Raw genomic sequence first — 14,825 nt, 5'->3', positions numbered from 1 at the left:
GGGAAAATGTTCAAAGCAAACAGTTAAACTAGTTAAACTTCCTGTATTCACTTCATCATTGGAGGCTAGAAACTTAAAGTGAGAATGGTTTGTCCTCACCAGGAGCCATTGATGAAACCTATTACTTGAAAATATACAGGAAGAAAGAAAGGAAGATGCGCAGTCAGACTGGCTTGTCCATACATGGAACCATGAATGAAACATATTTATTGAACATATACAAAAACAAACAAAGGAAGTCAGTTGCTCAAAAGCTCAAGTTTGCAAAAGACTACCATGCAGTTGGCGAAAACAAGTCCTGTTCAGCTGCCCACACAACAAACACCCGTATCCAGCTGCTGAAACATCTCTTGTCCAGCTGCCGAAACCCGGGATCAAACCAGGGATCTTTAGATCTTCAGTCTAACGCTCTCCCAACTGAGCTATTTCGGCACAAAAAGCCAAATTCTGACCACAATCGAACACATCGCATAAATATCTTCAGGTCAGTGGCACAATTGACGTCCTTTTTCAATCAAGGAAATTGTCCTTTCTAATCCGACTGACATCTGCCCTCTGAAGTATTGTTTATTTCCTCAAGGGTGGGGTTTTAATGATGGCTGCCCTAATCGTTGGAGATACAGGAAAGGTGTTAATGAAAAAAAACAGGGGAAAATGTTCAAAGCAAACAGTTAAACTAGTTAAACTTCCTGTATTCACTTCATAATTGGAGGCTAGAAACTTAAAGTGAGAATGCTTTGTCCTCACTAGGAGCCATGGATGAAACTTATTACTTGAAAATATACAGGAAGAAAGAAAGGAAGATGCGCAGTCAGACTGGCTTGTCCATACATGGAACCATGAATGAAACCTATTAATTGAACATATACAGAAAGAAACAAAGGAAGAGGCACAGTCAGACTGCTAACAGTCAGTTGCTCAATAGCTCAAGTTTGCAATAGACTACCGCCCACTTGCCCAAAAACAAGTCCTGTTCAGCTGCTCACACAACAACAGGGACCTTTAGATCTTCAGTCTAACGCTCTCCCAACTGAGCTATTTCGGCACAAAAAGCCAAATTCTGACCACGATCGAACACACCACACAAATATCTTCAGTTCAGTGGCACAATTGACGTCCTTTTTCAATCAAGGAAATTGTCCTTCCTAATCCGTCTGACATCTGCCCTCTGAAGTATTGTTTTTTCCCTCAAGGGTGGGGTTTTAATGATGGCTGCCCTAATCGTTGGAGATACAGGAAAGGTGTTAATGAAAAAAAACATATGAAAATGTTCAAAGCAAACAGTCCTAGCTAAACTTCCTGTATTCACTTCATCATTGGAGGCTAGAAACTTAAAGTGAGAATGGTTTGTCCTCACTAGGAGCCATTGATGAAACCTATTACTTGAAAAATATACAGGAAGAAAGAAAGGAAAATGCGCAGTCAGACTGGCTTGTCCATACATGGAACCATGAATGAAACCTATTAATTGAACATATACAGAAAGAAACAAAGGAAGAGGCACAGTCAGACTGCTAACAGTCAGTTGCTCAAAAGCTCAAGTTTGCAATAGACTACCGCCCACTTGCCCAAAAAAAAGTCCTGTTCAGCTGCTCACACAACAAGGTAATGACTTTGCCAAACGTCCCCATCCAGCTGCTGAAACACCTCTTGTCCAGCTGCCGAAACCCGGGATCGAACCAGAGACCTTTAGATCTTCAGTCTAACGCTCTCCCAACTGAGCTATTTCGGCACAAAAAGCCAAATTCTGACCACAATCGAACACACCACACAAATATCTTCAGTTCAGTGGCACAATTGACGTCCTTTTTCAATCAAGGAAATTGTCCTTCCTAATCCGTCTGACATCTGCCCTCTGAAGTATTGTTTTTTTCCTCAAGGGTGGGGTTTTAATGATGGCTGCCCTAATCGTTGGAGATGCAGGAAAGGTGTTAATGAAAAAAACCAGGGGAAAATGTTCAAAGCAAACAGTTAAACTAGTTAAACTTCCTGTATTCACTTCATCATTGGAGGCTAGAAACTTAAAGTGAGAATGGTTTGTCCTCACCTGGAGCCATGGATGAAACGTATTACTTGAAAATATACAGGAAGAAAGAAAGGAAGATGCGCAGTCAGACTGCTAACAGTCAGTTGCTCAAAAGCTCAAGCTTGCAATAGACTACCGCCCACTTGCCCAAAAACAAGTCCTGTTCAGCTGCTCACACAACAAGGTAATGACTTTGCCAAACATCCCCATCCAGCTGCTGAAACACCTCTTGTCCAGCCGCCAAAACCCGGGATCAAACCAGGGACCTTTAGATCTTCAGTCTACGCTCTCCCAACTGAGCTATTTCGGCACAAAAAGCTTAATTCTGACCACGATCTAACACACCACACAAATATCTTCAGTTCAGTGGCACAATTGACGTCCTTTTTCAATCAAGGAAATTGTCCTTCCTAATCCGTCTGACATCTGCCCTCTGAAGTATTGTTTTATCCCTCAAGGGTGGGGTTTTAATGATGGCTGCCCTAATCATTGGAGATTCAGGAAAGGTGTTAACGAAAAAAAAACATAAGAAAATGTTCAAAGCAAACAGTCCTAGCTAAACTTCCTGTATTCACTTCATCATTGGAGGCTAGAAACTTAAAGTGAGAATGCTTTGTCCTCACCAGGAGCCATGGATGAAACTTATTACTTGAAAATATACAGGAAGAAAGAAAGGAAGATGCGCAGTCAGACTGGCTTGTCCATACATGGAACCATGAATGAAACATATTAATTGAACATATACAGAAAGAAACAAAGGAAGAGGCACAGTCAGACTGCTAACAGTCAGTTGCTCAAAAGCTCAAGTTTGCAATAGACTACCGCCCACTTGCCCAAAAACAAGTCCTGTTCAGCTGCTCACACAACAACAGGGACCTTTAGATCTTCAGTCTAACGCTCTCCCAACTGAGCTATTTCGGCACAAAAAGACAAATTCTGACCACGATCGAACACACCACACAAATATCTTCAGTTCAGTGGCACAATTGACGTCCTTTTTCAATCAAGGAAATTGTCCTTCCTAATCTGTCTGACATCTGCCCTCTGAAGTATTGTTTTTTCCCTCAAGGGTGGGGTTTTAATTATGGCTGCCCTGATCATTGGAGATTCAGGAAAGGTGTTAACCTTATCTGTCTGGAGGAAGATGCGCAGTCAGAGTGGCTTGTCCATACATGGAACCATGAATGAAACATATTTATTGAACATATACAGAAACAAACAAAGGAAGTCAGTTGCTCAAAAGCTCAAGTTTGCAAAAGACTACCATCCAGTTGCCGAAAACAAGTCCTGTTCAGCTGTCCACACAACTAACATCCCAATCCAGCTGCTGAAACATCTCTTGTCAGGCTGCCGAAACCCGGGATTGAACCAGGGACCTTTAGATCTTCATTCTAACGCTCTCCCAACTGAGCTATTTCGGCACAAAAAGCGTAGTTCTGACCACGATCGAAGAAACTTAAAGTGAGAATGGTTTGTCCTCACCGGGAGCCATTGATGAAACCTATTACTTTAAAATATACAGGAAGAAAGAAAGGAAGATGCGCAGTCAGACTGGCTTGTCCATACATGGAACCATGAACGAAACCTATTAATTGAACATATACAGAAAGAAACAAAGGAAGAGGCACAGTCAGACTGCTAACAGTCAGTTGCTCAAAAGCTCAAGTTTGCAATAGACTACCGCCCACTTGCCCAAAAACAAGTCCTTTTCAGCTGCTCACACAACAAGGTAATGACTTTGCCAAACGTCCCCATCCAGCTGCTGAAACACCTCTTGTCCTGCTGCCGAAACCCGGGATCGAACCAGGGACCTTTAGATCTTCAGTCTAACGCTCTCCCAACTGAGCTATTTCGGCACAAAAAGCCAAATTCTGACCACAATCGAACACACCACACAAATATCTTCAGTTCAGTGGCACAATTGACGTCCTTTTTCAATCAAGGAAATTGTCCTTCCTAATCCGTCTAACATCTGCCCTCTGAAGTATTGTTTTTTTCCTCAAAGGTGGGGTTTTAATGATGGCTGCCCTAATCGTTGGAGATGCAGGAAAGGTGTTAATGAAAAAAAAACAGGGGAAAATGTTCAAAGCAAACAGTTAAACTAGTTAAACTTCCTGTATTCACTTCATCATTGGAGGCTAGAAACTTAAAGTGAGAATGGTTTGTCCTCACCAGGAGCCATTGATGAAACCTATTACTTGAAAATATACAGGAAGAAAGAAAGGAAGATGCGCAGTCAGACTGGCTTGTCCATACATGGAACCATGAATGAAACATATTTATTGAACATATACAGAAACAAACAAAGGAAGTCAGTTGCTCAAAAGCTCAAGTTTGCAAAAGACTACCATCCAGTTGCCGAAAACAAGTCCTGTTCAGCTGCCCACACATCTAACATCCCAATCCAGCTGCTGAAACATCTCTTGTGCAGCTGCCGAAACCCGGGATCGAACCAGGGACCTTTAGATCTTCAGTCTAACGCTCTCCCAACTGAGCTATTTCGGCACAAAAAGCCAAATTCTGACCACAATCGAACACACCACACAAATATCTTCAGTTCAGTGGCACAATTGACGTCCTTTTTCAATCAAGGAAATTGTCCTTCCTAATCCGTCTGACATCTGCCCTCTGAAGTATTGTTTTTTCCCTCAAGGGTGGGGTTTTAATGATGGCTGCCCTAATCGTTGGAGATACAGGAAAGGTGTTAATGAAAAAAAACATGTGAAAATGTTCAAAGCAAACAGTCCTAGCTAAACTTCCTGTATTCACTTCATCATTGGAGGCTAGAAACTTAAAGTGAGAATGGTTTGTCCTCTCTAGGAGCCATTGATGAAACCTATTACTTGAAAATATACAGGAAGAAAGAAAGGAAGATGCGCAGTCAGACTGGCTTGTCCATACATGGAACCATGAATGAAACCTATTAATTGAACATATACAGAAAGAAACAAAGGAAGAGGCACAGTCAGACTGCTAACAGTCAGTTGCTCAAAAGCTCAAGTTTGCAATAGACTACCGCCCACTTGCCCAAAAACAAGTCCTGTTCAGCTGCTCACACAACAACAGGGATCCTTCCTAATCCGTCTGACATCTGCCCTCTGAAGTATTGTTTTTTCCCTCAAGGGTGGGGTTTTAATGATGGCTGCCCTAATCGTTGGAGATGCAGGAAAGGTGTTAATGAAAAAAAACAGGGGAAAATGTTCAAAGCAAACAGTTAAACTAGTTAAACTTCCTGTATTCACTTCATCATTGGAGGCTAGAAACTTAAAGTGAGAATGGTTTGTCCTCACCAGGAGCCATTGATGAAACCTATTACTTGAAAATATACAGGAAGAAAGAAAGGAAGATGCGCAGTCAGACTGGCTTGTCCATACATGGAACCATGAATGAAACATATTTATTGAACATATACAGAAACAAACAAAGGAAGTCAGTTGCTCAAAAGCTCAAGTTTGCAAAAGACTACCATCCAGTTGCCGAAAACAAGTCCTGTTCAGCTGCCCACACATCTAACATCCCAATCCAGCTGCTGAAACATCTCTTGTGCAGCTGCCGAAACCCGGGATCGAACCAGGGACCTTTAGATCTTCAGTCTAACGCTCTCCCAACTGAGCTATTTCGGCACAAAAAGCCAAATTCTGACCACAATCGAACACACCACACAAATATCTTCAGTTCAGTGGCACAATTGACGTCCTTTTTCAATCAAGGAAATTGTCCTTCCTAATCCGTCTGACATCTGCCCTCTGAAGTATTGTTTTTTCCCTCAAGGGTGGGGTTTTAATGATGGCTGCCCTAATCGTTGGAGATACAGGAAAGGTGTTAATGAAAAAAAACATATGAAAATGTTCAAAGCAAACAGTCCTAGCTAAACTTCCTGTATTCACTTCATCATTGGAGGCTAGAAACTTAAAGTGAGAATGGTTTGTCCTCACTAGGAGCCATTGATGAAACCTATTACTTGAAAAATATACAGGAAGAAAGAAAGGAAAATGCGCAGTCAGACTGGCTTGTCCATACATGGAACCATGAATGAAACCTATTAATTGAACATATACAGAAAGAAACAAAGGAAGAGGCACAGTCAGACTGCTAACAGTCAGTTGCTCAAAAGCTCAAGTTTGCAATAGACTACCGCCCACTTGCCCAAAAACAAGTCCTGTTCAGCTGCTCACACAACAACAGGGATCCTTCCTAATCCGTCTGACATCTGCCCTCTGAAGTATTGTTTTTTCCCTCAAGGGTGGGGTTTTAATGATGGCTGCCCTAATCGTTGGAGATGCAGGAAAGGTGTTAATGAAAAAAAACAGGGGAAAATGTTCAAAGCAAACAGTTAAACTAGTTAAACTTCCTGTATTCACTTCATCATTGGAGGCTAGAAACTTAAAGTGAGAATGGTTTGTCCTCACCAGGAGCCATTGATGAAACCTATTACTTGAAAATATACAGGAAGAAAGAAAGGAAGATGCGCAGTCAGACTGGCTTGTCCATACATGGAACCATGAATGAAACATATTTATTGAACATATACAAAAACAAACAAAGGAAGTCAGTTGCTCAAAAGCTCAAGTTTGCAAAAGATTACCATGCAGTTGGCGAAAACAAGTCCTGTTCAGCTGCCCACACAACAAACACCCGTATCCAGCTGCTGAAACATCTCTTGTCCAGCTGCCGAAACCCGGGATCAAACCAGGGATCTTTAGATCTTCAGTCTAACGCTCTCCCAACTGAGCTATTTCGGCACAAAAAGCCAAATTCTGACCACAATCGAACACATCGCATAAATATCTTCAGGTCAGTGGCACAATTGACGTCCTTTTTCAATCAAGGAAATTGTCCTTTCTAATCCGTCTGACATCTGCCCTCTGAAGTATTGTTTTTTTCCTCAAGGGTGGGGTTTTAATGATGGCTGCCCTAATCGTTGGAGATACAGGAAAGGTGTTAATGAAAAAAAACAGGGGAAAATGTTCAAAGCAAACAGTTAAACTAGTTAAACTTCCTGTATTCACTTCATAATTGGAGGCTAGAAACTTAAAGTGAGAATGCTTTGTCCTCACTAGGAGCCATGGATGAAACTTATTACTTGAAAATATACAGGAAGAAAGAAAGGAAGATGCGCAGTCAGACTGGCTTGTCCATACATGGAACCATGAATGAAACCTATTAATTGAACATATACAGAAAGAAACAAAGGAAGAGGCACAGTCAGACTGCTAACAGTCAGTTGCTCAATAGCTCAAGTTTGCAATAGACTACCGCCCACTTGCCCAAAAACAAGTCCTGTTCAGCTGCTCACACAACAACAGGGACCTTTAGATCTTCAGTCTAACGCTCTCCCAACTGAGCTATTTCGGCACAAAAAGCCAAATTCTGACCACGATCGAACACACCACACAAATATCTTCAGTTCAGTGGCACAATTGACGTCCTTTTTCAATCAAGGAAATTGTCCTTCCTAATCCGTCTGACATCTGCCCTCTGAAGTATTGTTTTTTCCCTCAAGGGTGGGGTTTTAATGATGGCTGCCCTAATCGTTGGAGATACAGGAAAGGTGTTAATGAAAAAAAACATATGAAAATGTTCAAAGCAAACAGTCCTAGCTAAACTTCCTGTATTCACTTCATCATTGGAGGCTAGAAACTTAAAGTGAGAATGGTTTGTCCTCACTAGGAGCCATTGATGAAACCTATTACTTGAAAAATATACAGGAAGAAAGAAAGGAAAATGCGCAGTCAGACTGGCTTGTCCATACATGGAACCATGAATGAAACCTATTAATTGAACATATACAGAAAGAAACAAAGGAAGAGGCACAGTCAGACTGCTAACAGTCAGTTGCTCAAAAGCTCAAGTTTGCAATAGACTACCGCCCACTTGCCCAAAAACAAGTCCTGTTCAGCTGCTCACACAACAACAGGGATCCTTCCTAATCCGTCTGACATCTGCCCTCTGAAGTATTGTTTTTTCCCTCAAGGGATGGGTTTTAATGATGGCTGCCCTAATCGTTGGAGATGCAGGAAAGGTGTTAATGAAAAAAAACAGGGGAAAATGTTCAAAGCAAACAGTTAAACTAGTTAAACTTCCTGTATTCACTTCATCATTGGAGGCTAGAAACTTAAAGTGAGAATGGTTTGTCCTCACCAGGAGCCATTGATGAAACCTATTACTTGAAAATATACAGGAAGAAAGAAAGGAAGATGCGCAGTCAGACTGGCTTGTCCATACATGGAACCATGAATGAAACATATTTATTGAACATATACAAAAACAAACAAAGGAAGTCATTTGCTCAAAAGCTCAAGTTTGCAAAAGACTACCATGCAGTTGGCGAAAACAAGTCCTGTTCAGCTGCCCACACAACAAACACCCGTATCCAGCTGCTGAAACATCTCTTGTCCAGCTGCCGAAACCCGGGATCAAACCAGGGATCTTTAGATCTTCAGTCTAACGCTGTCCCAACTGAGCTATTTCGGCACAAAAAGCCAAATTCTGACCACAATCGAACACATCGCATAAATATCTTCAGGTCAGTGGCACAATTGACGTCCTTTTTCAATCAAGGAAATTGTCCTTTCTAATCCGTCTGACATCTGCCCTCTGAAGTATTGTTTTTTTCCTCAAGGGTGGGGTTTTAATGATGGCTGCCCTAATCGTTGGAGATACAGGAAAGGTGTTAATGAAAAAAAACAGGGGAAAATGTTCAAAGCAAACAGTTAAACTAGTTAAACTTCCTGTATTCACTTCATAATTGGAGGCTAGAAACTTAAAGTGAGAATGCTTTGTCCTCACTAGGAGCCATGGATGAAACTTATTACTTGAAAATATACAGGAAGAAAGAAAGGAAGATGCGCAGTCAGACTGGCTTGTCCATACATGGAACCATGAATGAAACCTATTAATTGAACATATACAGAAAGAAACAAAGGAAGAGGCACAGTCAGACTGCTAACAGTCAGTTGCTCAATAGCTCAAGTTTGCAATAGACTACCGCCCACTTGCCCAAAAACAAGTCCTGTTCAGCTGCTCACACAACAACAGGGACCTTTAGATCTTCAGTCTAACGCTCTCCCAACTGAGCTATTTCGGCACAAAAAGCCAAATTCTGACCACGATCGAACACACCACACAAATATCTTCAGTTCAGTGGCACAATTGACGTCCTTTTTCAATCAAGGAAATTGTCCTTCCTAATCCGTCTGACATCTGCCCTCTGAAGTATTGTTTTTTTCCTCAAGGGTGGGGTTTTAATGATGGCTGCCCTAATCGTTGGAGATGCAGGAAAGGTGTTAATGAAAAAAACCAGGGGAAAATGTTCAAAGCAAACAGTTAAACTAGTTAAACTTCCTGTATTCACTTCATCATTGGAGGCTAGAAACTTAAAGTGAGAATGGTTTGTCCTCACCTGGAGCCATGGATGAAACTTATTACTTGAAAATATACAGGAAGAAAGAAAGGAAGATGCGCAGTCAGACTGGCTTGTCCATACATGGAACCATGAATGAAACCTATTAATTGAACATATACAGAAAGAAACAAAGGAAGAGGCACAGTCAGACTGCTAACAGTCAGTTGCTCAAAAGCTCAAGTTTGCAATAGACTACCGCCCACTTGCCCAAAAACAAGTCCTGTTCAGCTGCTCACACAACAACAGGGATCCTTCCTAATCCGTCTGACATCTGCCCTCTGAAGTATTGTTTTTTCCCTCAAGGGTGGGGTTTTAATGATGGCTGCCCTAATCGTTGGAGATGCAGGAAAGGTGTTAATGAAAAAAAACAGGGGAAAATGTTCAAAGCAAACAGTTAAACTAGTTAAACTTCCTGTATTCACTTCATCATTGGAGGCTAGAAACTTAAAGTGAGAATGGTTTGTCCTCACCAGGAGCCATTGATGAAACCTATTACTTGAAAATATACAGGAAGAAAGAAAGGAAGATGCGCAGTCAGACTGGCTTGTCCATACATGGAACCATGAATGAAACATATTTATTGAACATATACAAAAACAAACAAAGGAAGTCAGTTGCTCAAAAGCTCAAGTTTGCAAAAGACTACCATGCAGTTGGCGAAAACAAGTCCTGTTCAGCTGCCCACACAACAAACACCCGTATCCAGCTGCTGAAACATCTCTTGTCCAGCTGCCGAAACCCGGGATCAAACCAGGGATCTTTAGATCTTCAGTCTAACGCTCTCCCAACTGAGCTATTTCGGCACAAAAAGCCAAATTCTGACCACAATCGAACACATCGCATAAATATCTTCAAGTCAGTGGCACAATTGACGTCCTTTTTCAATCAAGGAAATTGTCCTTTCTAATCCGTCTGACATCTGCCCTCTGAAGTATTGTTTTTTTCCTCAAGGGTGGGGTTTTAATGATGGCTGCCCTAATCGTTGGAGATACAGGAAAGGTGTTAATGAAAAAAAACAGGGGAAAATGTTCAAAGCAAACAGTTAAACTAGTTAAACTTCCTGTATTCACTTCATAATTGGAGGCTAGAAACTTAAAGTGAGAATGCTTTGTCCTCACTAGGAGCCATGGATGAAACTTATTACTTGAAAATATACAGGAAGAAAGAAAGGAAGATGCGCAGTCAGACTGGCTTGTCCATACATGGAACCATGAATGAAACCTATTAATTGAACATATACAGAAAGAAACAAAGGAAGAGGCACAGTCAGACTGCTAACAGTCAGTTGCTCAATAGCTCAAGTTTGCAATAGACTACCGCCCACTTGCCCAAAAACAAGTCCTGTTCAGCTGCTCACACAACAACAGGGACCTTTAGATCTTCAGTCTAATGCTCTCCAAACTGAGCTATTTCGGCACAAAAAGCCAAATTCTGACCACAATAGAACACACCGCATAAATATCTTCAGGTCAGTGGCACAATTGACGTCCTTTTTCAATCAAGGAAATTGTCCTTTCTAATCCGTCTGACATCTGCCCTCTGAAGTATTGTTTTTTTCCTCAAGGGTGGGGTTTTAATGATGGCTGCCCTAATCATTGGAGATACAGGAAAGGTGTTGATGAAAAAAAACAGGGGAAAATGTTCAAAGCAAACAGTTAAACTAGTTAAACTTCCTGTATTCACTTCATAATTGGAGGCTAGAAACTTAAAGTGAGAATGGTTTGTCCTCACCTGGAGCCATGGATGAAACTTATTACTTGAAAATATACAGGAAGAAAGAAAGGAAGATGCGCAGTCAGACTGGCTTGTCCATACATGTAACCATGAATGAAACCTATTAATTGAACATATACAGAAAGAAACAAAGGAAGAGGCACACTCAGACTGCTAACAGTCAGTTGCTCAAAAGCTCAAGTTTGCAATAGACTACCGCCCACTTGCCCAAAAACAAGTCCCGTTCAGCTGCTCACACAACAAGGCAATGACTTTGCCAAACATCCCCATCCAGCTGCTGAAACACCTCTTGTCCAGCCGCCGAAACCCGGGATCAAACCAGGGACCTTTAGATCTTCAGTCTAACGCTCTCCCAACTGAGCTATTTCAGCACAAAAAGCCTAATTCTGACCACGATCGAACACACCACACAAATATCTTCAGTTCAGTGGCACAATTGACGTCCTTTTTCAATCAAGGAAATTGTCCTTCCTAATCCGTCTGACATCTGCCCTCTGAAGTATTGTTTTTTCCCTCAAGGGTGGGGTTTTAATGATGGCTGCCCTAATCGTTGGAGATACAGGAAAGGTGTTAATGAAAAAAAACAGAGGAAAATGTTCAAAGCAAACAGTCCTAGCTAAACTTCCTGTATTCACTTCATCATTGGAGGCTAGAAACTTAAAGTGAGAATGGTTTGTCCTCACTAGGAGCCATTGATGAAACCTATTACTTGAAAATATACAGGAAGAAAGAAAGGAAGATGCGCAGTCAGACTGGCTTGTCCATACATGGAACCATGAATGAAACATATTTATTGAACATATACAGAAACAAACAAAGGAAGTCAGTTGCTCAAAAGCTCAAGTTTGCAAAAGACGACCATCCAGTTGCCGAAAACAAGTCCTGTTCAGCTGCCCACACAACAAACATCCCTACCCAGCTGTTGAAACACCTCTTGTCCAGCTGCCGAAACCCGGGATCGAACCAGAGACCTTTAGATCTTCAGTCTAACGCTCTCCCAACTGAGCTATTTCGGCACAAAAATTCTGACCACTATCGACCACACCACACAAATATCTTTAGTTCAGTGGCACAATTGACGTCCTTTTTCAATCAAGGAAATTGTCCTTCCTAATCCGTCTGACATCTGCCCTCTGAAGTATTGTTTTTTCCCTCAAGGGTGGGGTTTTAATGATGGCTGCCCTAATCATTGGAGATTCAGGAAAGGTGTTAACGAAAAAAAAAACATAAGAAAATGTTCAAAGCAAACAGTCCTAGCTAAACTTCCTGTATTCACTTCATCATTGGAGGCTAGAAACTTAAAGTGAGAATGGTTTGTCCTCACAAGGAGCCATTGATGAAACCTATTACTTGAAAATATACAGGAAGAAAGAAAGGAAGATGCGCAATCAGACTGGCTTGTCCATACATGGAACCATGAATGAAACCTATTAATTGAAAATATACAGAAAGAAACAAAGGAAGAGGCACAGTCAGACTGCTAACAGTCAGTTGCTCAAAAGCTCAAGTTTGCAAAAGACTAACATCCAGTTGCCGACACAACATCCCTATCCAGCTGCTGAAACACCTCTTGTCCAGCTGCTGAAACCCAGGATCGAACCAGGAACCTTTAGATCTTCAGTCTAACACTCTCCCAACTGAGCTATTTCGGCACAAAAAGTCAAATTCTGACCACGATGGAACACACCACACAAATATCTTCAGTTCAGTGGCACAATTGACGTCCTTTTTCAATCAAGGAAATTGTCCTTCCTAATCCGTCTGACATCTGCCCTCTGAAGTATTGTTTTTTCCTTCAAGGGTGGGGTTTTAATGATGGCTGCCCTAATCATTGGAGATACAGGAAAGGTGTTGATTAAAAAAAAACAGGAGAAAATGTTCAAAGCAAACAGCCCTAGTTAAACTTCCTGTATTCACTTCATCATTGGAGGCTAGAAACTTAAAGTGAGAATGGTTTGTCCTCACCTGGAGCCATGGATGAAACTTATTACTTGAAAATATACAGGAAGAAAGAAAGGAAGATGCGCAGTCAGACTGGGGTTGTCCATACATGGAACCATGAATGAAACCTATTAATTGAACATATACAGATAGAAACAAAGGAAGAGGCACAGTCAGACTGCTAACAGTCAGTTGCTCAAAAGCTCAAGTTTGCAATAGAATACCGCCCAGTTGCCCGAAAACAAGTCCTGTTCAGCTGCCCTGACAACAAGGTAATGAGTTTGCCAAACATCCCCATCCAGCTGCTGGAACACCTCTTGTCCAGCTGCCGAAACCCAGGATTGAAGCAAGGACCTTTAGATCTTCAGTATAACACTCTCCCCACTGAGCTATTTCGGCACAACAAGCCAAAGTCTGACCACTATCGAAGAAACAACACAAAGATCTTCAGTTGAGTGGCACAATTGACATCCTTTTTCAATCAAGGAATATGTCCTTCCTAGTCTTCAATTGATCTGACATTGTCCTCCATAGTCTGTCTGACATCTGAAAATTGCCCTTTCATATACAGGAACCAAAGAAGGAAGATGCGCTATCAAATTGTTTTGAGTCAGAAACTCATAACCTCATGTATGCAAAACATTACCATCCAGCTAAGATCTTCAATTTCGTGAACCCATTCACGTCCTATTATGATCAACGAAAAAGAAGTTCCCTAGCATATATGTCTTCTGAAATATGCATTCTGATATTTTTCTTCGTTTTTTTTCCCCTGAAAGCTTGGGGCTTGCATCGCATTGCTTCTGTAGTCATTGGAGCTTCAGTTAATCTCTTAATCTTTTTGGAAATAAAAGAAGAAAAAAGTTGCACAAATTCTGGTGATGTTCATTCCAATATCCAAGTCTACAAACTTGAAATGGAGCTGCAAAATACAATTCTCCAGCTGCTGAATCCCAGGATTGAACAACAATCAGTCTCCTATATTTCTGTCTCTCCTATATTTAGTGTACTTGCACCACCACAGCATGAGCCTGGAGTTAATGAGAACTCGTTCTATAGGCTGACCCAGTACATATCAGTCACTGAAAAAAGTAATTCAGTGATTCTTTCACTCATTTATCCCATTACAATGAGCAAAGATGGATTCTTCCCATCTGATTGTGCTGTTCACACGATCTGTCTGCTGTCTGTGGTTGCAATCACACCATCTGAATAAATTTGATTTTCTATCTGAACATACCTTTTAAGTGGGACAACATTATCTTTTAACTTTTTTTAAAAATCTGTTTCATTCTGAAGAGTCAGCTTTTTCAAAACCAACATGGCTCAGTTCAAAATTTTGTTTCAAAACAAAACTTTTCATAACTTTTTCATTCTTTTTGCAACATTTGCACATCATTTCCAGCAGAGGTCTGCTCATCTCACAAATTAACTCTTTCATTCTTTGTAGAATTCTGTGGAAAGCATAAAAAACTACACAATATATTTTGGTCACTTTATGGGAGACCAGTTAAAAGTGTGTACATACACACTGATAACATATATTATATAGTAAAATAATGGCATTTTCTTACATTCAATTTACCATTTACGTTATATATAAGATTTTGCTTTTCTCAATTTCACATCTTTGCATCTGGGACATACTCTTTACTTTGTTGTGGCAGTCCCCTTAAAACCCTAATGTTTGTGAGGCATCAGAAAGCGGAACATGTTTAG

At 41.0% G+C, this 14,825-nt stretch overlaps 13 non-coding genes across 13 annotated transcripts; all 13 read right to left on the bottom strand.

Annotated features, from left to right (window-relative positions):
• Nucleotides 1–359: 359 nt before the first annotated feature.
• On the bottom strand, nucleotides 360–432 carry trnaf-gaa (transfer RNA phenylalanine (anticodon GAA)). Its single transcript has one exon. It is a non-coding gene; the product is annotated as a tRNA-Phe (tRNA).
• Nucleotides 433–1,659: 1,227 nt separating this feature from the next.
• Nucleotides 1,660–1,732, bottom strand: trnaf-gaa (transfer RNA phenylalanine (anticodon GAA)). Its single transcript has one exon. It is a non-coding gene; the product is annotated as a tRNA-Phe (tRNA).
• A 532-nt stretch (nucleotides 1,733–2,264) lies between these two features.
• On the bottom strand, nucleotides 2,265–2,336 carry trnaf-gaa (transfer RNA phenylalanine (anticodon GAA)). The gene has a single exon. It is a non-coding gene; the product is annotated as a tRNA-Phe (tRNA).
• A 1,038-nt stretch (nucleotides 2,337–3,374) lies between these two features.
• On the bottom strand, nucleotides 3,375–3,447 carry trnaf-gaa (transfer RNA phenylalanine (anticodon GAA)). The gene has a single exon. It is a non-coding gene; the product is annotated as a tRNA-Phe (tRNA).
• Nucleotides 3,448–3,809: 362 nt separating this feature from the next.
• trnaf-gaa (transfer RNA phenylalanine (anticodon GAA)) lies at nucleotides 3,810–3,882 on the bottom strand. The gene has a single exon. It is a non-coding gene; the product is annotated as a tRNA-Phe (tRNA).
• A 576-nt stretch (nucleotides 3,883–4,458) lies between these two features.
• On the bottom strand, nucleotides 4,459–4,531 carry trnaf-gaa (transfer RNA phenylalanine (anticodon GAA)). The gene has a single exon. It is a non-coding gene; the product is annotated as a tRNA-Phe (tRNA).
• Nucleotides 4,532–5,576: 1,045 nt separating this feature from the next.
• trnaf-gaa (transfer RNA phenylalanine (anticodon GAA)) lies at nucleotides 5,577–5,649 on the bottom strand. The gene has a single exon. It is a non-coding gene; the product is annotated as a tRNA-Phe (tRNA).
• Nucleotides 5,650–6,695: 1,046 nt separating this feature from the next.
• On the bottom strand, nucleotides 6,696–6,768 carry trnaf-gaa (transfer RNA phenylalanine (anticodon GAA)). Its single transcript has one exon. It is a non-coding gene; the product is annotated as a tRNA-Phe (tRNA).
• Nucleotides 6,769–8,427: 1,659 nt separating this feature from the next.
• trnaf-gaa (transfer RNA phenylalanine (anticodon GAA)) lies at nucleotides 8,428–8,500 on the bottom strand. Its single transcript has one exon. It is a non-coding gene; the product is annotated as a tRNA-Phe (tRNA).
• A 1,661-nt stretch (nucleotides 8,501–10,161) lies between these two features.
• On the bottom strand, nucleotides 10,162–10,234 carry trnaf-gaa (transfer RNA phenylalanine (anticodon GAA)). Its single transcript has one exon. It is a non-coding gene; the product is annotated as a tRNA-Phe (tRNA).
• A 1,229-nt stretch (nucleotides 10,235–11,463) lies between these two features.
• trnaf-gaa (transfer RNA phenylalanine (anticodon GAA)) lies at nucleotides 11,464–11,536 on the bottom strand. The gene has a single exon. It is a non-coding gene; the product is annotated as a tRNA-Phe (tRNA).
• Nucleotides 11,537–12,108: 572 nt separating this feature from the next.
• trnaf-gaa (transfer RNA phenylalanine (anticodon GAA)) lies at nucleotides 12,109–12,181 on the bottom strand. Its single transcript has one exon. It is a non-coding gene; the product is annotated as a tRNA-Phe (tRNA).
• Nucleotides 12,182–12,744: 563 nt separating this feature from the next.
• trnaf-gaa (transfer RNA phenylalanine (anticodon GAA)) lies at nucleotides 12,745–12,817 on the bottom strand. The gene has a single exon. It is a non-coding gene; the product is annotated as a tRNA-Phe (tRNA).
• Nucleotides 12,818–14,825: the final 2,008 nt, after the last annotated feature.

Source organism: Centropristis striata, chromosome 3, assembly GCF_030273125.1.
Source record: "Centropristis striata isolate RG_2023a ecotype Rhode Island chromosome 3, C.striata_1.0, whole genome shotgun sequence".
Classification (NCBI taxonomy): domain Eukaryota; kingdom Metazoa; phylum Chordata; class Actinopteri; order Perciformes; family Serranidae; genus Centropristis; species Centropristis striata.
Note: the sequence above shows the minus strand (reverse complement) of the source record. Positions and strands in the feature narration are given on the sequence as shown.